The 27,690-nt window shown below is 34.5% G+C and overlaps 1 protein-coding gene across 1 annotated transcript in view; it reads right to left on the bottom strand.

Moving 5' to 3' along the window:
* The window catches only part of CSMD3 (CUB and Sushi multiple domains 3), an 878,998-nt gene that overhangs the window by 278,140 nt on the left and 573,168 nt on the right, over nt 1-27,690 (bottom strand). The window lies entirely within an intron of this gene.

Raw genomic sequence — 27,690 nt, 5'->3', positions numbered from 1 at the left:
CAAATGCATGAATGTGTGGAAGGCGTTTGGCTGCAGTTTAGACATGACTTGGGACACATTCCATTTCAGAGTGCTTAGACTGGAGTGGCAGGTCTACTCCTGATTTCAGTTCCCTGACAAGCACAAGCTAGCCAGCAATAATGATGACTCATGTATTTGGGACATTTCTGCTCATGCAGTAGAACTTGAACTAGTTCCTGGTTGCTGGTTTTGGCCTGATCCATGCCTGGCAGTTGTGGGCAATTTGGGAATCAACCAATGGATGGAAGATCTGTCACTATTCCTCTATTTATCAGTATCTCTGCCTTTCAAAAAAATAACAATAAACAAAGATTTAAGCAGTTGAAATTGTATGACACATGTTTTGCATCTCAAATTGTTGTCTTAAATAAGAAATCATGACAAATGAGAAAGGAAATATAATGTATCAAAGCTGATGGGATTAAGCACAACTTAACAGGAAATTCTGTTTGTCTACTCAATGTCTATGTAAAGAAAAAGGAACAATGTCAAGCAAGTCAACACTACCTTCAAAAATTACAAAGTTACAGAAGGAAAAACAGAAGAAATAATTAAGATAGAGACAGGAAAAAGACTTTAAAATAAAACAAAGGTAAAAGCTCTTTTGTGAAAAAGCTTTAGTACATTAAGGAAAAAAGAAAATTGTCTTCAAAACAACAGAGTCATAAACAGAAGATAAGACATTACAAGTAATAATACAAAGAATAGTACAAACATACAAGAATTATAAGACAGTAACAATCTTATACCAACAAATTTGACAAATTAAAAATGTACAGATTCCTAGAACATTCCATTTATCAATACTAAATTATGAAATTTAAAATCTGAATAAGCCAGCAGTAATTAAGGAAGCAAATCAGTAATTAAAATCTCCCATTAAGAACAAAACTGGATCAGATATTGTAGCTCAGAGGCTGAAGACACTATTTGGGTTCTATATCACAATGTGTGTTTGAGCCTGTCTATTACCTTCAAATTCATTTTAGGAGGTCAGTGTTATCCTAATAGCAATACCAGATGAGAACACCACCAAAATAATTATAACACAATGAACATACATACAAAAATCTTCAACAAATTCAGGAAATTGAAAGAATCATTCATCATGAACAATTTATCACTGAGCACAGGAAGAGTTCACCACAGATAAATCCTTAAATGTGCTAGTCACCAGACAGAAGGAATGGTAAAATCATAGAATCATTTACTAGATACAAAAATTCAAACTCCTTCCAGAATTAGAAATTTTCAACAAATAAGGCAATAGTGGGAATGTATATCTCCATATAAGCTAACCACATGTCATAAACCATAGCTAAAACTATTCATTAATTAAAAACTGAAAGCTGTACATATAACATCAGGAATGAGGTAAGCTTATTCATTTCTCACTTCTATTCAATATAGAACTGAAAAAATTCATCAGAGGAATTAGGAAAGAAATAAAAGGTACCTAAGTAAAAAACAAACAAACGAACAAACAAAAATCCACTGTGTTTGCAGATAACATTACCTTATATATAGAAAATCCTAAAGATTCCTCCAAAAAACTGTTAAAAATATTAAACAGGTTCAAGTAAGTTTTACGATACATAATTAACACACAAGAATGTTTACATTTCCATTTGGTAGTAGATTAAAAATAATATCACTCATAGTATTATAGTATTCAGTTATAAATTTAGCCATAGAGGTGGGAAGATGCACTGAAAATTGCAAAACACTGACAAAAGAAATTGAAGACACAGATAAATTAACATCTTCGTTTCATAAACCGGAACAAGAAATACTGTTTAAATATCCTACTTCTCAAAGCAGAATTCATTCCAATCACTATCAACATCGTAACTGCATGTTTTACAGAAACAGAATAATAAAAGCTAAAATTCATAGAGACTCGCAAATGACCACACGTAGCTAAAGCAATCATGAGTAAGAAGAATGAAGCAGGAGGTAGCATACTTTGAAATTTCAAATTACAATACAAAACAGTGTGGTGCCAGCATCTGAAGAAATAAACAGGCCAAGAGAACAGAATAAAAGGACACAAGTTAATACATTCACATACAATCAGCAAATCGACAACAAAGATCTCCAAGATACACAAAGGGGAGGGCACAATCTTTTCAACAAATGTTATTAGAAAAGCTGTCTTCCAAATACGGATAAAAGGGACTCAAACAGACCCTTATTTTAGACATAAATTAAAAAGCAACTAAAATAAGAGATCCGTAAATTTAAAAAACTTAAAGGAATATGTGGATAAAATGTATTAAAACATTAATCTTTGTGTTTATTATTATGATACAATTCCAAAACACCAGCAACAAAACTAAAAGCAAATAAGTGAGATTAACCCCACACTAAGAAATTTTGTAAAGAAAAGAAAATAATCAACAAAGAGACAGCAAGGGTATGGGAGAAAATATGTGCAAACCACTTATCTGATAAGAAGTTACTTTTCAAAATATATAAGGAACTCATGTAATTTAAATACAAAAATAATGCTACTAAGATATGGAACTATGATCTGAATAGTCACTTCTCCATAAGACATTCACATGGACAAAGTTACATGAAAAGATGCTCAGAGGGGCTGACATTGGCATGGTGGCTAAAGCCACCACTCCTGGTACTGGCATCCCATATGGGCACCTGTTTGAGTCCCAGCTACTCCAGTTCTAATCAGTTTCCATGTTGGTGCTCCTGGGAATGCAGTAGAGGATAGCTCAAGTGTTTCAGCTCCTGAACCTGCAAGGGAGATCCTGAAGCAGCTCTTGACCTCTGGGTTTGCAATGGACCAGCTCCAGTCATTGTGGACATTTGGGGAATGAAACAGCAGATGCAAGATCCCTGACTTTCTCTCTCCCATGTTGTATTTTTGCTTTTCAAATAAATAAATAAATGTTATAAAACAAAAGATGCTCAACATCATTAAACATCAGATAAATGAAAGTGAAAAAAACACACACTATGATAGATAGTACCTACAACTGTTGAAATGGTCAGCATCAAAAAGGCAAAAGGTAACTAACATTAACATATATACAGAGAAAAAGGAATTTATATACTTTGTTTTAGGAATATAAATTCATGTTGACATTATAAAAAAAAATATGGAGTTTGCCCAGCTGGTGGATGGAAGCCAAATTATTATATGATCCAGCAAACCCACTTCTGGATATATATCCAAAGGAAATAAAATCACTTACATTTGCACTTCATATATATAATATAATGCATAATAGCTAAAATATCAAAATAAAGATCACAAGAAAGCCAATGCTGCATGGATATATCTTTATGAAATATTATTTCTCATTAAAAAGAAAATCCAGCCATTTCAGCAACATTGGGAACCTGGAACACATTAAGCTAAGTGAAAAAAGATGAACACATGAAATTAAAAAATAAACACTGCTGGTTGGGAAGCAAGGCCACCGGGATTAGAACTGGCGCCCATATGGGATCCTGGCCATGCAAGGCAAGGACTTTAACCACTATGCTATTGTGCCAGGCCCTATTTCCTTGTAACTCTTAAAATAGCATATTTATTTCAGGATTTTAACGTTTCATGCCATTGGAATGACTAAGAAATGAACTCATCATGCGGATAATCCTTGATTTTTTTGTCTGTGAAAAAATTAAGTGTGAGAGTACCAACCCTGGACTCTATGAATGGCAGTAAGAACATCTTGTTGCTTACTTTTGTCAAAGATGCACGGGGAGTATTTAAATTCTTGAGTGCACACCAAATGAATCAAAGAGGAAAGATCATCTTGGGTTTTGTAACTTTAATATTACTAGTCAGTTATAGTTTTCTTTATATTAACAATCAAAAAAATCTTATTTCAAGAAAAGTAGTTCAATTTTCAATGGGCAGTTCGAATTCACATAATAAAAAAATTAAAAATCATTCACATGAGCAGGATGAAAACTAAACAATGACATTGCTAACTGTATGTTTTATTTCAAAACACATTCCTTAACAGACTATTGACTTTTGAGACAAATGTGCCATTCAAACTAGTTATGAATCAATTTTTCCTAGTGTGGCATTTATTGCTAGCAACAAAACATGTTGAGTCACTTTATATTACCATTATAGATTCTAACTAATGAAGCCAAATTCAGAATAGAATCTTATTTTTGGGGGGGTGGGGGAGAAAGGGGCAATTCAAATTTCACTTTCATCACAGGAATCAAAGCACTCTAAATTATAACACCCTACATTTTTCATTTTTTATCCTTTGATATATTAATACAAGTTACATTATGGAAAATATAATCTGATATTTATTGGAAACAGAGAACCATGAAAGAAACAGATAAACTACCTGATAAATTGTCATCTGATGTACGAAGTGCTGCACAAATATGAACAATGTGTGTAAGAGCACTGTGAGTGGAAAACCTCATCGAGACTCTAGATGTTGAAGAAAGCAAGAGAAGCTGATACTGTAAAAACATAAAACATGGTCTACAACAGCAATTCTATAATGCCTATGACATTCTTGAGAAACACCCTATTTCTTTGCCTCCTGTGATTAATGAAGTTAAATAATAAATAATTTAAAAAAAAGGCATTATCACTAAAGTGAAATGTAGACAGATGAATGCTGGATGTTTATTGAAGGTACCTATCACCTTCCCAGGAAAGGGAGAAAGAAAGAGAGAAAGAGAAAGGAAGGAAGGAAGGAAGGAAGGAAGGAAGGAAGGAAGGAAGGAAGGAAGGAAGGAAGGAAGGAAGGAAGGAGAGAAGAAAGAAAGAAAGAAAGAAAGAAAGAAAGAAAGAAAGAAAGAAAGAAAGAAAGAAAGAAAGGAAGGAAGGAAGGAAGGAAGGAAGGAAGGAAGGAAGGAAGGAAGAAAGAAAAGAAAAGAAAAGAAAAGGAAAGGAAAGAAAAGGAAAAGGAAAGGAAAAAGGAAAGGAAAAGGAAAAGGAAAGAAAAGAGATCATGTCTCTTTCCTGATAGTCAGCTGATCTCAGGAACAACAGACAGGGATGAAGAATCGTTAGCAGATCTTTCACCTGACATGGCAGTTGTACATTTTTCTAATATTCTAATGAGGTGGGACAAAGAAATCAAAAGAATTTAGGAAAGAAATTTTGGTATGGGGTAGTATTCCTGGAAATTTTAAAATATTGTACCAGATGCAAATTGGAAAGCATCAAAACAACACTAACAGTTGCAAAGTAGATAAGCTGTAACCAGAGTTAGGGAATAATGTCCTTTTGAAGAATTTTATAAAACAGGAAAACCACATTTTGATTTTTCATACCAACTTGTACATAATCTTGATTATAAACAATATGCAAATTTAGTCTCTAAAAGAAAGGTAATGTGCTACAAAATGAGAACTACACAATCTCTGTACAAGCATAGCTTCTGTACTCTGTCAGCACACTGGCATCCAAAGGAGGTATTTTCTTCTTTCCTTTGTCAATGGTCACTACATGTTGTTTTCCTGTGCTCCTATTTTACCTTTTATGAGTAGTATTATCATAGACATCAGTGTGATTTTATGTTTTTGCTTTGCTTCCTTGCTTAGATTTTTTTCTTTAGGGTATCTGAAAAAATGAAACCTGAAAGGAGAAATCTGTTTCTGGTATCATGTCACATTTGTGGAATTTTATATATTCTTTGGATATATATAAACCTGAAACAGCTACATAAGTATCAGTGAATTTTCATTTTATCTAAATAATTTTGACTTACATAATTTATATTTCAATTTAAAATAATAAATAGAGATCAACACAGTGACACAGAACATTAGGCTGCTGTCTGCAGGGCCATCATATCATCCGGGTAATGGTTGGGTTGAGCAGATAAATCTCTGCTAAACATTATGGGTTAATTCAGTCCTAAAGTTCCCCTGGAAACACAAGAGCATTCTATTCATGTTTTGGGGATCTTTGTCATTTTCCTAGTAAAATAGGCATTATATATATTCTATTTTACACCACATATAACTTTCTGTTTCTTCAAATATATTTTAGTGACAACTTCAACTCATGTAAATCTTTGTCTCCTGAACATTTCTCTAATCTCCTACTTCAGTAATAATTTATCTCTCATTTAACACTAATATAAGAAATTTGTTAACAGTCATGAAAATGTGAGATTCTGCCTTTTTAATGAATTTTAATATACTGAAAGCATAATGGGGCTTTTGTTTTTCTACATCTCTTTTCTGGAAATCTCGTTTTAATTTTCAGTCTGTAACTCTCACATCTAAATCTGTAATCTAGCTGCATTTGCCCAACTCCAGATTTATATATTCCATTCTGTAACATAACTCTGCACATGAATACTAAATCAGCTCAAGTTCAGGATGAGAAAACATTTTACTCTATAATCTTAATATACAGCCTTCCTTGCTAGCCTCTTTGCTACTTATTTCCAAAACACCAACAAGATGGCTTAGCAATACGTAGCCCTCCACTAATGAATTTCACACTTACTTGAAGCTAGAATTTTATAACTACTTTTTGCCTTCCAAAAATATTCCTTTTCATATATTCCTAACCCACATCTAACTAAGGCCTCTTCATTCATTAATCTCATTAGAAATCATTTCTTATAGGAAATTCCATCTTTTAAAATTCTATTAAAATTACCTATTGCTCTCTGAATCACTTTGAAATAGGAACCAACCCATGCCCTGTGGCCACTATAGTTCAATTGCCTATATGATGCTTAGCATAGATACTATTAAGATAAAATTTACTAAATCATTATGAACAATCAAGTACTATTAAGTTATGTTTTCTGTTATTTTTAAGCTAGGTTTGAAAGTTAATACATGAATATATACTAAAGCAAATTGTTCCTTTCTAGTCATAGGAAATCACAAATAGAGACGTTTCTCTTATATGTTTATAATCAATGTAGTATCTAATGTGTATATTGAGAAAATGAACTAATTCACAACTCTACTACACTGAACCATGGAAATAGCAATGGAATAGAAATAGAAATGAAAGCATCTGAAAATGAATTAATAATCATGTAGAAAAGAACCAATTATATACTAAATTGGTTCTTGATTTTTTTTCTTTTAAAGATTTATTTTATGTGTTTGAAAGGCAGAGAGAGAAAGAGAGCAAGAGGGAGAGAAAGAGAAAACCTTCTATTTGATGATTTGCTCCATAAAAGGCCACAATAGCCAGGGATAAGCAAAATCCAAGTCAGGAGCCAGAGGTTCCTTCTAGGTCTCAATATAAGTGCACTGACTTTCTCTCTTGCTTTCTCAGCACATCAGCATGGAGCTGGATTGGAAGTAAAGCAGCTGGGACATGAATCTGTTGATTTGGAATGCAATGTTGAAGGTGGTGGTTTTATCTGCTGCACCACAACACCAACTCCCTTAAGAACATTTATAAATATTCAAATTGTAATTCTGGAGACAGAGCAATGAGAGGTATATAAGAAAATGGGTTTACACTGAAATACATATATAGTATATATTTATATATATAATTATATATGTTATATAGTGGATTTGAAATAATATATTTTAGGAAGGAGATAGTGCTGTGGTACAATGGATCTCTCCCACCTGCACTATTGGCATATTATATAAATCTTGATTGTTCTACTTCTAATCTAGTTCATTGACAATATAACTAGGGAAACAGCAGAGGAAGGCCCAAGGTCTTTGGTCCCTGCCAAACACATGGAAAAGCAGTAGAGGATGGCCCAAAGCCTTGGGACCATCCAACCTAATGGAAGACCTGAAAGAAGTTCCTGGCTCTTGGCTTTGGACCAGCTCAGCTCCAGCCATTGCAATCACTTGGGGAGAGGTAGTAGACAGAAGATCTTTCTCTCTGTCTTTCCTTCTTTCTGTGAATCTGATTTCCCAATTTTTTAAAAAAAATATTTGTTTATTTTAAATGCAAAGTCAGATATACAGAGAAGAGGAGACACAGAGAGAAAGATCTTCCCTCTGATTATTTACTCCCCAAGTGACTGCAACGTCCAGTGCTGTGCTGATCCAAAGCCAGGAGCTTCTTCCTCCAGGACTCCCACGCAGGTGCAGGGTCCCAAGGTTTTGGGCCATCCTCAACTGCTTTCCCAGGCTACCGCATGGAGCTGAATGGGAAGCAGGGCCGCCAGGATTAGAACCAGCGCCCATATGGGATCCTGGTGCTTTCAAGGTGAGGACTTTAGCCGCTAGGCCACCGCGCCAGGCCCTTCAATTAAAAATTAAAAAAAAAAACTGTTTTCTTTAAAAAATATATAAACATGAAGAAAGGGAGGAGGATGTGGAGGAAGCAGGAGAACCAAGGGATTATGAAATGCAAGGAAACTGTACCTGTGAAATGAATGGAATTTCTTATCTTTCTATTAATAACCACCTCAGCTGTATGTTGGCAATGAAAATACTGGGCAAACGGAGACTCTATGATGGACTATGTCAATCAGTGGATTCTCCAACGACCTCATCATGCTTGGAGTGGTGAGAGTGGCAGCAATTCAGAACTGTTGAACTATAAAAACCATTTGAGCCCTAGGAGCATACCCCACACCTGGGATCTGGGGTGAGTGGGAGACTGGGTGGGGCTTCTCCCTTAAAATCCCTTTTTACATCAGATAGGTTAAGGAAATAATAAAAAAATGAAAAAAATGAAAAACAACAATAAAAACAACAAAAGCAAATCTTCAAAAACGCAATGGTTAGTTGTAAGATTGCGGAAGTTCTACAAAGTAATTCATCTTTCCATGGATCAGGAATTTAGTATATGAAGTGTTCAGCTCAAAACAAAGTTGTTCGTTCCTGTGTTTATACCTGTGTACTCCAGAGAGCAATCTTGGGAGGGAACAGAGAAGAAACAACCATCAAAACGGTACGTCTAATTCAAATTCTTTAATTAACTAATGACTTTCTAATTATTTAGCTGTATTCCTGGTATCTGCAAGAGCAACATCATAATACTGACAAACCTTCTGAACACTGGGACAAAATATATCCCTTTATTTAGTAAGTTAATAACCATTTTTATCTTTTATGCTTAAATCTAGTCTGAGGACTTTGGAAAAGTGCTGCACATCCTGCAATATTATTGTGATTTGAGAGAAATTATCAAAGATAATACTTCTCTATATAGAGCAATATAACAACCAACCAAGTTACACCCTCATATCATAAAACTTACTATAAACAGCATGTATTGGGGGTTTAGACTGACCTTGAAAATCCAGCTTTGCCATTTACAAGTCAAGTGACTTTTAGCAAAATATTTAACATTATACTGCAGTTTCCTTATAAGTGAATGTAGCAAAATAATCTACTTTATTAGCAGAAATCAGATACAATAAATGTGAACTGACTAGAACCAGGTTGGGCTCATACTAACTACTAAATAAAAGGTATGCAATAGTTATTATAGCAATAATATATACATAGCCTCAATTAAAGTTATAAGAACATAACAAAAACTAAATCTACATATGATTATTTTTACAGTTTAGGACTTCCTGACTTTCTAACATACAGGAATAAATATTAGTATCCATTTAATTTTTTTATTTTTATTTTTCATGATACAGTTTCTTAATAAACTCATGAATTAAAAAAAGATTTAAAATAAAATACCTTCATATTTGTAACTTTTCTGTTTTATTTTGGGAATTGGATGGTTATTATGTGAAACATTCTGTGTAGGGTTTGGTAAAAACCTCAAGGTGAGCTTTTCTACAACAATAAAAGACATCATTATAATTTACAGTCATAATTTTAGATTTCTAATTATTATATGTATTGAATAAAAATAATTCTATGTGTTTTAATGATCAGTGATCTGCAAAATGTGAATAACTAAAAAAGGGCTGCATTTCTTAAAATAAAACTGCATATCTTAAGCTAAAATTGGAAAGTAATAAAACTTTCTTTGTTTTGACCCAAGATGATGCAAATGTAGCATACCAAATCCCTCATAAAACACGTGAAGTTGAACTGTCAGAATCCATTGTGGATGAGATTAATTTAGGAGCTTTGAACCATGACAGTATAGCATTTGACAGAAGTTGAACAAATATGGGCTTTTATTCCCAAGAATTAATCTAGTGATAAAGTCTGAACATATTTCCTAAAATGTCTTTTTAAATGCCCACAGAAGTGGTCACGAAGTCACTGAACCTGCACATTTTAATTGAGAGTTTGTTGATCTTTCCAGATAGTTAAGATTATACAGTAATTGGTACCTATAATTGTGCAGAAACCTACTTTATCCAAAAGCAAAAGGTGTAGAATAAAATGTTTTTATAGTCACATTGGAAGAGATCTAAGTGATGTCTATGCCATAAATTTTAACTAATATTCCATTTATTTAAAAATCTAAAATAGTGTTTTACTTAAACTGGTTCTTACTGAGAACTAAGATTATAATATGTATACTTAAAACAAAGTATACAGACAAAATACTTCCGATTTACCATAGCAAGGCTATCAGAATGTGTCTCATTTCTAGGTGTAGTGTATCTATTACAACCAAAACATAACAAAAGAAAAGTGAAAATACTGTCATTTTGTTATATAAATTCCATCTATTGAAAGAATACTGATTTGAACTACTCATTTAATTTTTCATTTTTAAAAAGATTTACTCATTTTTAATGAAAAGGTAGAGAGGACAGAAAGAAAGATCTATTTCCTGGTTCACTCCCCAAGTGGCTGCAATAGCTTGAGCTGTGCAGATCTGAAGTCAGGAGTCAGGAGCTTCCTGCAGGTTTCCCATGTGGGTGCAGGATACTAAGGCTCTGGGCCATCTTCTGCTTCTTCCCCAGGCCACAAGCAGGGAGCTGGATGGGAAGTGGAGCAGCAGGGACATGAACCAGTGCCCATATGGGATTCCAGAGCTTGAAAGGGCAGGTGCAACCAATTGCGCTACTGCATTGTGCCCTATTCATCTTATTTTTGCTAGAAGGCACTATAAACTTAGTCTCTGGAATTGAGAGAATGAAATCCTAGTGTCCATTTAATTTTTTTTAATTTTTATTTTCATAGTACAATTCAATAGACTCAGGCATTTTCCCTTCCACCCTCCCGATTCTGCCTCCCTTCGCTGTTTTCTCCCATATTATTGCAATAATACAGTCCTTCAGCAACAGTGTCAAGTCCATCATTCTGTCTACTTAATTTTAAAAGTAGAGTGTCCATAAACTACGAAACCATGTTTTCTTACACAAATTTCTTAATCTGATGCATGCTCAACTGTAAAATGCAGACAATAATGGTAAAACGCATTTTTTCATGAGGATTAAACAAGTTATTCTGCATAGAGTTTGATATAGAGATGTAACCTAGTGAGTACCCAAACATGTTTTCTTTTTTTGTATTAGCTGATAGACAGGCATGATACAGACATTTTAGTGATATTTTGTTTTAAAAGTATGAAAATACATGTTTAATAACATTAACTGGCTTGACAAATGCCCATGCTGGACGTGCTGTACTCTCCCACTACAAAGCATTCCTACCCTTTAGGCCGACTGGGCCACAGCTATCTGTTAAACGCTCAATTTCAGACCAACACATTAATGGGTTATGGGCATTGTCCAGTTACCAGAAAGTCTCTCATCAGCAATGTGATGTCTAGGAAGACTATAAGGCTCACAGCTGGATAAACAGATAGGATGTGGCTTCTAATGACATGGTTGGTAAGGCAATAACAGACAGAGATACAATATTTAACAGGACAGGAAACAAAAGATCAACACAGTATCATTTTACTGCACTATTTGACCTTACATACATTACCAGATCAAAGCAGTCCTGCCCAACCCAAAAGGCAGCTATGTGCATGTTCTAAGTTACAGGCAAACAGTTTTAAAGCATTATGCAAAAGCAGGCAAATGTACTTTGGGCTTTACAGGCGAATGTCCCAGGCTCAAATTAAAAAAAAAAAAAAAAAAAGTATTGTGGCAGCAATACGCTTAGATGCTTATCCAACCTTTTCCCCGAAGCAACCCTAGGGCATTCTGCCAAGCATTGGTTCACATTGAAGACAAGAATCTTGTGCTCACTTCAGCAGTACATATACTAAAACTGGAATGATACAGAGAAGATTAGCATGGAGACAAGAATCTTGTAACTGTACAAGCATAGTCACCAGGGCATTTGCAGCATGGTGGAACAGTTTCCCCAAGCTAGGTTAGTGTTCTTTGAAAAATGAAAGAGCTATCCCTGTGCAGAATATTCACTATAAAACAACGTAGATAATTTGTTGCTGGGTGAGGAATAGCTAACCATTGTTTTACACAAATTTGATGCTTCAGGTTCATAGCACAAAAAGAAAATTCATTTTGAGTTTTTGTTTTCTTATTTAGATACAACTTTAGCACCTGTGCTATAATGGAAACCAGATCATTTTACTTTTTCACATTAAAAATATCACTTCTCACAATAGGCATAATTAAATCCCAGGTTATTATTGAAACATAATTAGGAATAGCATGAAGTAGTCTTTAAAACAGAAGTAAAACTTTTGTAGTCTGTGGAACGTTATGTGTAAATATCGTCTATGAGAAAACAACTTGCAATAGCTAAAAATATTCAACCTCATTAGTAAGCTACACAGCAGTTTCAGATCTGTAATTATCCAACTGGATAAAGAGTCTCTTTGCTTCGTTGTTCAAAGGACACAATCTACATGTAAGTCCTCAAAGTCATAAACTAAAAATTACAGATCATAATAACCGTCAGGTAACCCCCACTTCGATCTTTTAGGATTCAAATCCTAGGATGTTGTCTAATCATTGTCCAGCTTGTTCTGATGTACAAAAATATACATTGAAATTCCTTTCTATTCCAAATTTTAAAAATAATGAATGATTTTGAATAGGTACTCTTCAACAGACGTGTGTGTGTGTGTGTGCACATGTGCTTACCAATCTGTTTCTGCACCTTTACCTCAAAGTAGGGGAAAGCAAAACCTTTATTTTTCTTTCCTTCAGCACAGATACATATTTGCAGCTCCCAGTAAATTAGACCAGGTCCATCCTTCTGTGTACCTGTTCATAAAAGTGTATTTTTATAGGAGAAACTCCTGGGAGAAAAGTGATAAACCTGACATCTTTCAACATTCCCTGCTAACTCTGCCTTAGAGGTTTACACATAGAGAAAGTGTCAAATCAACAACTACTAGTTGAGGCCAGGTTTCAGAAGGCAAATATCTGAGCAATAGCTGAACATGACAAAAAAGGAGCCTCAAACAATAACTGAGAATGCCTATGGAGGTCTGAAAGAAGTGCTGAACTGGGACATTACAAACCATAGCAGCTGCAAGAACCCTCTTGCCTAAGGTACACGGGGAGACCATGCAGGAGATACTCATTAATCGTAAGACCAAGGGGCTTAATATATAGGTTCTGGGCAGCCTATTTAGAAGATACTTCTTCTTGAGTCCTACACAAATTAAGCATTGCTTTCTATTTCAAAGCAGAGTTTAACAGCAATAAATCTTGTAGCTTAGTTTTGGAAGGGAGATTTTGGCTTTGCATTATAGTTTTCCTTCAACAATCTAATGAAGTACAACTTTGTAGAAACTTCAAGTAAAATTTTGATGATTGCCAAATAAAAACTAAAGATCAAATATAGTGTTTTTTATTTACAATGGTCTCCCCCCGCAAAAAAAAAAAAAAAGTTTCTTATATCTTTATCCCCATCTCAGTTATCTGAGGACAGAGTACTAAATGATTTTTAAAAACAACATAGTAAGTAGTACATAAGACTTTAATCCAGAGACTGAATTAAGAAATTACAAAACCTTAGAACTATTTCATTTCCACAAGCATGATCATGATGTAGTTAGATATGATTAACTCAGGATAGTAGCTAATGCATGGAGTAGGAACAAATCAGAAAGGTCTTCTATCAAAAATTAAGAATGGCTGAGGACAATACTCTGAATTCAAATGAAAGCTAGTCCTCTAGACTAAAATTAATTTGTCTAAAGATACCTTATCTTTTCTAAAATTATAGGGTACAATAATTTGGACTATTCATAAATGTGTTTGGGAGCTGTTTTAATGGCTCAACAGGCTAAACCTCCAACTGTATGCACTGGCATCCCTTTTGGGTGCTGACTTGTATCCCAGCTGCTCCACTTCCCATCCAGCTCCCTGATTGTGATCTGGGACATCAGAGAAGGATGTTCTGGGATCTTGGGACTCTGCATCTACATGGGAACCCAGAAGAGGTTTGGAGCAGCTGGACTCCAGCCATTGAAGCCAAAGGATGCATCATCTCTCTCTCACTCTCTCACGCTCTCTCTCTGCTTCTCTCTGTAAATCTGCCTTTCCAATAAAAATAAATAAATGTCATAAAAATGGTTCCTGAAATAGAAGACTTACACATTGTAAAAGAATTATTTAAAAAAAACTTGCATTTTTATGGAAATTAAATTATTTTTACTTAAGAAATAACAATTAGTAGCAGAAATACAATTAGAAACAAAATATGATGGTTGGACCCAGTGAAGATAGAAAAGGCTCATATTTTAAGGAAGGATAGTCTGCCTTCACAAAAGAAATCTTTTTTTTCTTTTTCTTTTTTGCTTCACAGCCCCTTATAGACATAGGATCCTTCAAATGTCCTGTGTTTGATCGTAACACTCATTACTTATAGTATTCTTCTAAGATTTATTTATTTTTACTTAAAAAGCTGAGTTATAAAGAAAGGGAAATAAAGAGAGAGAGCTTCCATCTATTTGTTCGCTATCCTATGGCCGCAAAAGCCAGATTTGGAGTGATCCAAAGGCAAGAGCTTGTGATTCCCTGACATGGGATCAGCAAACCACACATTTGGGTGATCATCTACTGCTTTCCCAGGTGTATTAGTAGGGAACTGAATCAGAAGTAGAGCAGTCTGGACTTGAACTGATTCTGATATGGGATGCAGTAAAGATACCAGCAGAAATCGTCTCAAATTCATTTACTAATAAAGCTCAAACTTCAGAGCACTTTATATACACTTAGAATCCTTTAAGGCACTTTGATTAATTTTAATATTGATTACTTACAGTATTCTGTTTGAGAGCCCTCAAATTGTTTGGACTTTAGCTATCATAACGCTTATACCCAGCCCCAAAAGCAACTAATCCAGTCTAGATCATCATGGAGTGTAGACATAAACGGTATGGACTGGCAACAAAGACCAAGGACCATGAAGGAAGAGATACATTCAAGCTAGAATATAGGCATTAAATAAATGAATGTAATCTTGGTGAGAGGTTTTACGATATCTTAGAGAGCAGTGTTGCGTAACTACTTTCTTTAAAACCCCTGTTTGAGAGGCCAGCGTTGTGGCTCAGTGAAGTAAGCCACTGTCTGTGATGCAGGCATCTCCTATATTGAGTGATGGATCAACTTCCAGCTACTCCACTTCTGATTATGTTTCTGCTAAGCAACGCAATATACCTCAAGCCCCTGGGACCCTATACACATGTAGGAGACCTGGGTAAAGCTCTGATTTATGGTTTCAGCTTGGCCCAGTCCCAGCTGTTGAGAACACTTATGGAAGTAAGAGTACAGACAGAAGATGTCTAACCACTCCTTGTCTTAACTCTGTTGTTCAAAGTAACAAAATAAATCTTAAAAAAAAAAAAAAACTGATTGAAAGGCGATATTTAAATTGTGCAAACTTACTAAAGCTTGGTTTATTTTTCTTTATATTTTCTCTGTAATTTGCCTTGACATTTTGTATGACTATGGGTCTATTATTCATTTAAATAAATGCACTGTATCTCATATCTGAATCCATATGTCCATTCTTTGAATTTTAATATACTTCTTACATATTGTTGTATTTCCATGGCAGCCATGTTTGAATAACAAACAGAAAAGAATGATTTTAGTTGTTTTATTCTGAATTGATGAGTCTGCATCTAAGAGAGTTAAACTAAACAAAACTTAAGTAAAACGAAGAAATAAAGTTGAAAATGACAATTCAGTCCCCGTTAGGGACTGAATGCATTTACTAGGAAATATAATCACAGTTCATCTCTCTTGGAGCTACCCTAAACATATTGTTTTAGTTCCACTAAATTTACAGCTGACTTGCTCCTTCCACACAATGCATTGTTACTGATTAAAAGTTCCAGCTCTCTCAATGTACTGTTGACTTTTTTCAAAGCCCTAGGTACATCTGAACCTATCTTAGCTAAGTTAAGTACCAGATGAAAAACAGTAAAATTTTTTATTAGGAACCAACCTCTATACTAGTGGCATGCATGCTTTCTGCAATTACTTTCAGTAGCAGGGCAAAAACAGAAAAAAAATCTCTATATATAAGACAAATAGACAAATGGACTTTATTAAAACATGGAATTAGAAACACTTTGGAACCTAGTTGCCTAATTTGACAAAGGCCTTTTTCTTCCAGTTTCAACAGGACTTTAGGTACATTCTACTGCAACTTCAATTAAATCCTACCATCTCCTGAGACATGGAATCAAAATCTAATTCAGTTACAAGTAGCAATAACATTTAATTATCTCCTCCAGTCATCTGCACTGTCAGTTGATAGTATTTCCTGAGAGCCACAGATGTCACTGCTGTAAGCAAGTTTGGGGATATGTTCAGAGTAACAGAATTATAGCGATTTATTTAATGTTTTCATTTCTATTTTTTTGAAGATTTATTTATTTTTACTGGAAAGGCAGATCAGGTTTATGAAGAGAGGGAGAGACACAGAGAAAGATCTCCTGTCTACAGGTTCACTCCCCGGTGGCTATAACAGTCAGAGCTGAGCAGGTAAAAGCCAAGAGCCAGGAGCCAGCAGCCTCCGAGTCTCCCATGTCGGTGCAGGATCGCAAAACTTTTGGCCATCCTGTACTACTTTACAGGTTTAAAAAAAAATGAATTGTATAGGAAGTGGATCAGCTGTGACATGAACCAGCACCCATATGGGATCCTGGCACTTGCAATGTGAGGATTTACCAGAAGAGCCATTGTGCCTGGCGCATGATTTCATTTTTTATGGCTTGTGTTCAAATAAAGCCAACATTTGTTCTCTATCTAGTCTACTTCAAATAAAAGTACTGGTAATATAGATCAAGGAACCTCACTTCAAGTTGTGTCTCAGTGTTTTTATGTATTCCTGACAATACTATGCTAAACATATAGTAAATACATAGAAAATATCAGCATCCATTTTTATGTTAGATAAAACATTTCTTATCCAGCATTAATATGAATTATAGAATAGTACCTTTATAACTAAATAAAATAATCTTAAATACAAATTAGTGTATGTGATGACACTGCTGAATGTTTTCCTTAGATATTAATATAATATTTATTTTTCCTTAAAACTAAATTAGAGCTAATACTTAAATCCCCACCTCAACACATGCCTTTTTCCCATCTACATTTGTTAACAGGTTAATATGTATGGGTTAGTTTTAGCTCAGGGAAGGACTGATTTTTTATATATTTGAGAATCTCATTGGTGCAACTGTTGAAAGTATGTGATTCTGAAGCATACATTTCCATAAATTCCTTCATTCTTTGCCTATCTTTTGTAACTCAACTCCAGAAGGGTAGTGATGGGAGGAGGGAAAAAAAAAACCACTGTGAGCTCTGTGTAATCCCCAAACCTAACTCATCTTTGCACACGTCAGGCAGATGTGAGGCTAAGACAGGATTTATTGTCAGAGCATAAGGGCACGTATGAGAAATTAGGTATGTTAGGAGTCAGATATTTTGAGTCTTTGTAACATTTTTTTAAAAATGGCCTAAGATATTTGAGATTAGTAAAAACAGGGTCATTTTAGTGAATCACTATACGGATAGGCTAGGTCTATTCTGATTAATTTCGTTCTTGTGGATCACATAGTGAATTTACAATGTAATGAGACAGAGGAAATGTCAGACACGCAGGAGCTCTAAAGGAAATAATGTGATATGAAGACTCCACCTTCAAGGGGATCACATCTATCTGGTACACAGCATAATAGAGTGAGGTTAGAAAAAAGGAATATACGAAGTTAGCTATTAAAAAAAGATTTCCATAAATTTGCTTATAAATTTCAGTTGAATGAGAAAAGCTTCAACCCACAGTCCTCAATGAAATTCCCTAACAGAAAATATCTATTTAGTTCCACTAATTTTTATTGGGTACATTTTCTTCATTTCCATTCTATTTGTGGGGAAAAAAACACACTTGAGCCAGCGATTTTCCCTGTTGCTATCTCAGTTTCACTACATACTAAAGAACTGTCCATTTTACATACAAGATTCACGCTTCAATTTTTATTCTTTCCTCTTTTTTCTATTATATTTGTAATCTATTCTTTGTAGGCTATCCATGTAACTTCACTGGTGTTTGACTTACTAATCTTGAGGGTGTGAAAGACCAGGCTGAGCAGTCAATTACAGTCCTTTACTTTGGTATTACACTCTACTTGGATTGACTCTATTTTGGTCTTTTTTATATAAATGAAATCTAGTGGAAAATGTCAAAGAGCTTTGTCTATATTATACATGCAGTTCTTTGTGAACCCAAAATGTACTGAAAGTCTTCATATGCTAAATATGATTGTGAATAAAAAGTTCACTCAACTTAACATGATGAGATCTAGATCCGAGAAATAAAGAAAAATTTATACAACCTGCAAAGAACAACATTTAATGTATTCTTAAGAGACCAATAAGGGTTTGTCAGAATTGGCAAATAACAGGAGCTTGACAAAGAAAAATGAAGGGTTAAGCCAAATTATGAGGTTAGGGTGGGGTGTAAGAAATAGATTGAGAATTTATATTGAGAGCAATGGAGAACAATAGAATAGGAAAGACAGTGTCATCATCAAACCTGTATAAATCTGTATCTCAGGAAATTCATTCTGATTCCACTATTTGATTTGAAGAAGGAGGCAAAAAAATGAAGACTGAAGATATTATAATCTTGAATTGTAGCAGAGGTGTGGGAATAGAAGACCAAGAGTATAAAATGAAAAGGCTGCTGTAGCAACTAAACAATATATTTTATAACTGCAGGTTTTAGTACATATTTTGAAATATGAATTATTTGTTTGCTTGTGCCAATAGAAGTAAGAGTTCAGTCATTTGCATGCACTAGAACTTACTATAATTTCTTTTTAACTATTTAATTGCAGGAATTGCTTGGCATCTGATTCAGTGGATGACTTTTCTTCGCATGTGTGCCTTAGTGAAATCCCCTCCTGTTGAGGGTGAATGGTACCTGTGACTTGTCCTGGTATCACTCCCTGAGATTACATTGCATTCTGTAAATCCACCTGTCTAACAACTCCTAAAACAGATTCTGCTTACTGCTTAATAAAACAATCAGCTGTTTAGGTACAGTTCACATAATAAAGAAACATGGATACAGCGAAGTAAAGAACCAAGTGCTCAGGAAACTGATTTTTTCTATTCTACCCCGTGAGTCTGGAAGAACACCCTCTACTTCAACTAAGAATGTAGCCCCATTCAATCTCCTGATTACAGGCTGAGACCCTAAAAAAAGAAGGGACAACTAGAACGTGCAGAGGTTCCCCAACTCATAAAATTCTAAGAAAGGAAGTGTGTTGCTTGATGTCACTCAGTTTGCATTACGTGTTACTCAGAAGAAATAAAACTATTATAACCAGTAACAATCCTGAAGAGATTTGACGGAAAGCAGAAAACAAAAAGTTCAGCAGGAAAGATGGAGATAACATGATGTATGTAACTGCTAAAGCATGATTATTAGTGTCAGAAAGAGCTGATTTCGGGCTTCACATCATTTTGTCACTAATTCAGTTACTGTGTAATATGATTTAATCACATCCTCTCAACTGGTTTATTTATGACCATCAAAACAGCATTGTACAAGCTTATAAAATTGATCAGTGGATAGACCAGACACCCCACAAATAAACTCATGGATCTACAACCAGTTAGTTTCTGACAAATGAGCTAAAATCATTTCTCGGAAAATGGGTAACTCTTCAACAATGGTGTTAGGAAAGCTGGATTTCCATATACAGATATTTAAAACAAGACCCTCACCTTTTTTGATACACAAATGTCAACTTATTTTCGATCATAGATTCAAGCTGAATAGCCAAAACCTTCAAACTACTAAAGGAAAAACTAAGGAGAGTATTTTTAGACATTGTCTTATGCAAAGACTTTTTGAATAAGAACCCCTAATCAAAGGCAATACAGGAGAAAATAAACACATTGTATTACATCAAGCTAAGAAGCTACTCCATAGCAAAGGAAACAATTAACCAAGTGAAGAGATGACACAGAGAATGAGAGAAAATATTGGTAAACTATCCAGACCATACAAAGAGCTCAGAAAACTAAAAACAAAGCAGAGCAAAGCAAAGCAAAATATATGATCCAGTCTAGAAATGGGCAAGGGGGTCTGTGCTATGGCATAGCAGGTTAAGCTGCCACTTATGATGCAGGCATCTCATATGGGTACCAACTTGAGTCCCAGGTGCTGCACTTTTGATGTGGTTCTCTGTTAGTGTGCTTAGGAAAATAGTTATCTCATGGAAGACTACAAGGGAATTCTCGGAATCTAGCTTTGGCTTGGCCCAGCTATAGCTATCGTGGCCATTTATACAATGAACCAGGGACAATAGGTTCCTCTTTGTTTCTGTGTTCCCCTGTGTCTATACTTTTCTAACAAACCCACATAAAAGAACAGAAAGATGGAGTCATGATTACAGCTGATGGACTATTTTATTACAAAATAAAATATTGTATTACAAAATACAGAGAAGGAAAGATGAAAAATAAATGGGGGGAGGGGGAGAGCACGTTATGCCTGCAAATTTTAAAACAAAAAATAAGAACAAAAATAACTAAATAAAAATTAAAAAAAAAACCCCACATGAATAGACTTTTACAAAGGAAGAAATACAACGGTCAAAAAAAAAAAAAAGGCAAAGGATTGCTAACAGGGAAATGCAAACAAAAACCACAATGAGGTATCATCTCATTCCAATTAGAAGTAGTTATCCAGAAACAAAACAAAATGCTGGCAAAGTTGTAAACAAAAGGGTACCATCATGCTCTTCTGGTGGGAAAGCAAAGCGGTTCAATCATTATGGTATAAGCAGGGAGATTTCTGAGAAAAGTTGCAATAAATCTACCTTGTACCCAACTTCTCTACTCTTGGAAATATATGGAAATACACACGGAAATGGAATGAGCATTTACAAGAGATACAAATATACACCAATCTTTATAACAGTTCAATTAATAGCAAAGATATTGAATCAGCCAAGATATCCATCAACTGATGACTGGTTAAAGAAATCATTAAGCTATTACTGAGCTATGAAAAGTAAAAGGGAATGTAATCCTATCATTTCAAACCAAATGAATGGAAACCAAAATCAATATGCTAAGACAGATAAGCTAGACAGAGAAGAACATATTTACTCTTATCTGTGGAAGAACATATAAAAATGCATGAATGTCAGGCTTTTGGTATACGTTAAAACTATTGTTTCACTGAATCATATAATGTACTTGATTTATTTTCCCATGCTGGAATCATTACCATGATTGCCTCATTTGTGATTTAAAACAAAATCTTATTTTTAAGAAAAATGAGTATTTATACAATGTTTTATAAAAATTGAAAGTAGCAAAATGTTAAACATAGATTTTCAAACTGAAACCTATAAAATAGACAGGAATTTATGAAATAATCTATTTGTGCATATATATATATACACATATATATACACACCATGTAAAATGTTTAGCACAGTATCTAGCATAAACTACTATTATAATAAAATATTCACCTCTGGGTGGAAAAATAATAATTTTGGTGAGGATACAAGTGGTGATAATTTTCAGTGTATTTCAGGTGGTATGTCTCAGTGACTACTACAATATGGATACAATTAGAAGAACAAATTATACAATTTCTTTCTAGGATGACTGGGTAAGAATGTTGCTATAACTGAAACAAACAAAAAAAAGTGCAAAGGAAAAGTTGGTTTGGCTGCAGAGATAATGAGCTCTGTTTTGGCAGCAGGAAGTCAGGCTGTCTGTGGGAGGACATCCATATGGCGACCTCCAGTGTACAGTTGGAAAAACAGACTTGGTACTCAAAAGAGATATGGATATATGGACGCATATAGAGATGTTAACAATTATGTCAAACCACTCTATTCATACCACCTAAACACACACATACACACAATCCTAATACTCTTTTAGTAAAAACATGGGAAATATATTCATTTATTAATAAATTATTAGCTACTTTAATATAGATTTCAAGATTTAAAAAAATGGTGAATGGCAAATGGACCCTCTCTTTTGCCTGAAAACATGAAGCAACCTTAAATTTACAAAAACACGGAGGATATTAAAATTAAATAAAAATAGTGAGTCTGTCACAGGGGTTAACGAACTAGCCCTAAGGCAGTGTCTAGTCTGTTACCTACTTTTGCAGATAAACTTTGATTGGAACACAGCTAATTATTTATGTATTCTCTGTTGCAGTACAATAACAGAACCCAGCAGTGGTTAAGTGGCCTATGAAAGCTCAGTCTTTACTATATATCATATCATTGGGGAGGACGTAACACTCAATTTTGTTCAATCACATACAAAATGTATCTTCCAATTATAAAATGTCTGTAACATTAACTTCATAGATCAGAAACATTTACAATAATGTGTGAATGTTTAATGTATGTAGTTTCAGCATAGAGAGTTAAAGACTCAAAGGAAATTCAAAAAATGTTTAAAGATGAATTGCCTCTTTAAATGCATTTTATTCTTTGATTTCTTGAATTATTTTTTCATAGACTTGTCATTTTAAAAGTTTTAGATTTACATAGAGTTACACTGATAACAGTTCCTATAGGCACCAAATACCCAGTTTTCCTTATTGTCAACATTCACTTTGAAACTAGAAGATAAAACACAATCATTACAGATCATCTAAAAAAGACAGAGCAGAGAAAGCAATATGTAGATATATAATGCGGGTATCATTTTTTTCTCATTTGTCTTACAATTAAGTGAAGGCGTAACTTGTCCAAAGTCAGATTAAAAAAAAATCAACAAGATAGGAAACTTAACATAGAAGTAGAAATGCTTACTGGGGGATTATAAGCACGAATTAATTAATCCCTTTAAAATGGTTTTGAAATGCGTGGGCTTCTTAAAATGTGTAGGTTCTTGCATAAGGCATATAGTGGTCAATATTTAACTTGCTAATCCACTTCCTAAAACACCTTCTTTCACTAGTGCCTTGTTTATCTGAAACAGGGCGTGGCTTGGAGCATCTGAATGCTGAGTGAAGAAATTCAAGTGATTTTTGTATTTTAAATCAATGGAGCTGACTTTGTGGCATAGCAGGTAGGTTACCTTTTGCTCCCATGTGTGCACTGGTCCCACTCTTGGTCTCTCCACTTCCAATCTGCAACTTTTGGTGACCTGGGCAAGGCAACGGGAAATGGCTCAAGCACTGAGGTCCTTACACCCCGCATCTAAGATTTAGAAGAAACTGCTTCCTGGTTCTAGCCTATCCTAAACCCTGTCAATGCTACCAACTGTAAAGTGGGGCAGTAGATAGAAGAGATTGCTCTGTCAGGAACTCAATTTTTTTTCAAATAAGCAAATTAATCTTTTAAAAAGATGATGGTAATAGAAATGCCTAAAACATTTGATTTTTTATCTTAAATGTTAATTGGATAGTTCAAAATAGGACAGTGCTTCTTATTTTAAAAGTTATTTGTAAAAAAATGTTACTTGCACTTTTTGCTGTTGCTCATTGCTTTTGGATATTTGGTTGCCTCAACAAAGGTGAATACAAAAAAAGTTGAATACATATTTATTCCTTAAAAACATCCTTTCGGATAAAACTGTTTAAATATAAAATATTTTCATTGTAACTTTTATTATTATTTTTATCTTTCCAAGATATGAAACATAATTCCTGATATAGATAAGCATTTTCAAACCATAAAACACTTGGGGCTATCATTGCAGCATAGCAGATTAAGCTACCCCTTGTGATTCTGTATGGGCACCAATTCATGTCCTAGCTGCTCTGTTTCCAATCCAGCTCCATGTTAATTGGTCTGAGAAGGAAAGGAAGATGATCGGAGTACATGGGCCCCTCTTAATCATGTGGAGTCCACATGGAGTTACAGAAGCTTGGCTTTGTTCCTGGACTATCCCCAGCCATTGAGAGGATTTGGAGAGAAAACCAGTTAAGGAAATACCTTATTCTCTATTGTGCTTCCTCTCTCTCCGCCCTAAAAATAAAAAAATTATATTAAATAATAAATAAATAGACTAAATGCAACCTAAACACCGATCTTGGTTACTAAGTAACTTTCTTCCATTCCTCTCATCAGTCTTGTTGGTTAATAACACTCACTCCTTGCAGCTGTCAGCATCATGACCCTCAGCGATGTGCTGGTTCAGAATGCGGTAGGCAGTAGCAAAAGGGATATTTGTCAAGCAAGTGATGTGTGTTGGGCAGTACATGAGATGATTTACATGTTTTGTTCTGCAATATGAATGGCATCCTTATTTTTTGTTTTAGACAACTTCACAGGAAACGGATTAGAGCAATTTGTAAAAGTATGTGGGTTAAGCTGCCACCTGCTATCTGCCATCCCTTATAAGGTCTAGTTCAATTCCTGGATGCTTTCTGTTCAACCCAGCCCTTGTTAATGTACCAGGAAAAGCACCAGAAGGTTATCCAAATAGTTAGGTGCTGATGGCTACCACGGTGGCCGGAGAAGGGTGGAGTTTGCCTTCAACCAAACCCGGAACCAATGGTGGAATTATGGCGGGCCCCTCAGGCAGTGAGACCACCGTTGCACCAATGAGGGGCACAGACCCATATTCCCCCACCAATATGGGCAAAGCATAACATACTTTCCCAGGGAAAGTAGTGGAAGACAGCCCAAGTAGCTGGACCACTGTATCCACTTATGAGATGTTTCCTCCAATAAAAGTGAAGGACACACAAAAGGGAAACTCTAAAATCTTTTATCAACTATAGTGAAAGTTAAGACTTGTTTTCAACTCCATCAAAGTTTCGAATAACAGATGCTGACATATTGATGTGGACCGTGCAAGGCACTGACACTCAGCACAGTATCTCAATCATGGCTGCCTCAAGGTTTGTGTACAACCTCAAGTTTGTCACGGACATATTTTCACTGATAAAATTTTTATACTTAATGTATTTTCAAACTATTGAAAGATTTTTGAAAGGAGATACTATGTAATAGAATGCTTAAGTACAAGATCATATTATACTATTATATTTTGTTAAAATATTATCTTAAACCATAAATGCAGAGGGTATGGTAAACATTGCTTAAAAGAAAATGAAACATATTCATTCAATATCAAGAATTGAGATAAAGGTCACCAAAATTCTTCCTAAAGAAGTTCAGAAATACCAGCCAACCTAAAAATGAAATGCAATCACTGAATCAAAAATTTGTTGTACCTGTTGTCATATCATTCAAAGAGAATCAGATGTCTTACATAATCTACTTATACACAGCACATTGTACCAAACACTCAAATTAGTTCACATTTGGCAAATGATTTTAAAAATTACATGTGAATTCGTTTGGGAATATACCCATGGTTTGCAATCTTATCATGAAACACCATTTAAACCAAAGAACTGATACTAAAGCAAACTTTTAGCATTCAACTTATTGATACTTTGCCATTATCTACAACCCACTGCGTTTATGAGACTGGCAATGAAAAATATAAAACAATGGCTACTAAGCAACAATGGAACACACAATTGGTGATAGATAATCCCTGTGAAAAAATTCAAAAGGAAAATAAAATTCCCTTAATAAATCAGTATTACTAAAACTTGGAGTCTGGTCACATGAATAATTGCAAATTCTGTGCATTTTATCTGAATGAAGGCCACGATATTTCAAAAGCTAACACAATAAGAAAATACACAAAAATGCATTAGGGAAATTGAAACATGAAACAAACGTATTTGTCTCCAAATATAGATAAATTTGTAGAGAAATGTTCAAAGAAAGTCACAGAAGTAAATTTTCAACACAAATTATTCTATGTGGGAAAAAAACAAAAAAGAACCGCTTTCCCAAACCTAACTTTGTGGTTTATCTGCAGTGGAATTTATTAAAGTAAATAGTTTTAATTTCAATTTTCAGCAACTTAACAGCAAACACACCTAAGGTAAACATGGTAGAAAGATTCTCATGATAATGATTTTATTTTCTAAATTTTTCTATAGGGTTTTTTTTCCATCCTTCCCATTAAAGGCTTAAGCACAAATTAACCCACTCTCAAAGAGAGAATAAATCAACAAAAAATAACCAGAAGTAACTTTTTTTTGTAATGTCAGATTTTCATATGTATACTTATCAAAAACTACTATAAAGAGACTAAACCTTACAAATGCACATAGAAACAAGATTATCTCAAATTATGTACAGCCTGGTATACACTTGGCCTTTGAAGGCTTTAACCCTTATGATGTAGCCTTTCTAGAGCTCCTTAGATGCTCCTGGGAAACAGTGGGCACTATAATGAGACAAATGTTTATGTTAGGCAAGTTATTTAACATCTTTAAGGCCCAGTTCTTCTAATAGAAACTGCAGAGAATAATGTCATGATCATTTAGTGAGGACTAGATAACTGTATTCAGAGGAGTTTAACTAAACTTCATAATGTTACGGTTTAACAAAATGGAATTTCTCCCTACTATAATTGGTTTTATAAACTAAATCATGATTTGGAGATACACTGAATTACACTCAATACCATAAGAGTTAAAATTACATGTAACTTCTAAAGAGTTCCTTGATTCCAGGGATTGTTTCAGTTGTCTGATGTACATGGATATTTTCTTTAATCTCTTTACTAGGCACTACATTTGGCAATTATTTGCAAATGAAAAAACAACGTTTAGAAAAGACTATAGATTCAATATAAAGCGGTCAGGCACTCTGAACTCATTCGGATTATTGTGAAGATTCTCATCAGTTGTCCTTTAGAAATATACTAAACAGAAATAGAAATGAGGATACTTTGGGAAAGGATGGAACAGCAGGGAAAACAAAAACAAAAACAAAGAACAAAGAACACAGAAGGTATGTGCCCTACATAGCTTCTTGAAAACATGTTCTGAGAGCATGATGCTTATCACATCCCCACCTCAATGCTCAGCGGATTCTGGTGTGAGTTCTATAAAAATCTGTATTTGAAAAAGAAATTTCATCTGTTACATATTGATTCATTTTTTATGTAACCCTATGAGTTTATGAAAATAATTTCATGATTATAAAAGTTTTCAGACACTAATTACCGCCTAAGGTTGCATAGTTTTAGACTTGATTTGGGGCTCCACTAAAATGCTCACCTTACAACTGGACAAAATATTCGGTTTCCGTGTTTATCTGTGGGGCATTTTTAGCTACATCACAGGAATAATACTGACCAATTTACTCGATTATGTAGAGCATGCAGATTTACACAGTCTGTGAGCCATACTGAAATTTGCAATTCAATTAAAATTAAATGTTAATGAAAATTTATTAAATGAATATGAAAGAACCATTGGCTTTTTTGTTCTATTACAAAAAATAAGTACTGATTAACCACAGAATTACTGACTGCCAGAAGAATTTCTTGGCTAGTATTATCT

The sequence above is a fragment of the Ochotona princeps genome, chromosome 9 (assembly GCF_030435755.1).
Source record: "Ochotona princeps isolate mOchPri1 chromosome 9, mOchPri1.hap1, whole genome shotgun sequence".
In the NCBI taxonomy this organism is placed as follows: Eukaryota; Metazoa; Chordata; class Mammalia; order Lagomorpha; family Ochotonidae; genus Ochotona; species Ochotona princeps.
Note: the sequence above shows the minus strand (reverse complement) of the source record. Positions and strands in the feature narration are given on the sequence as shown.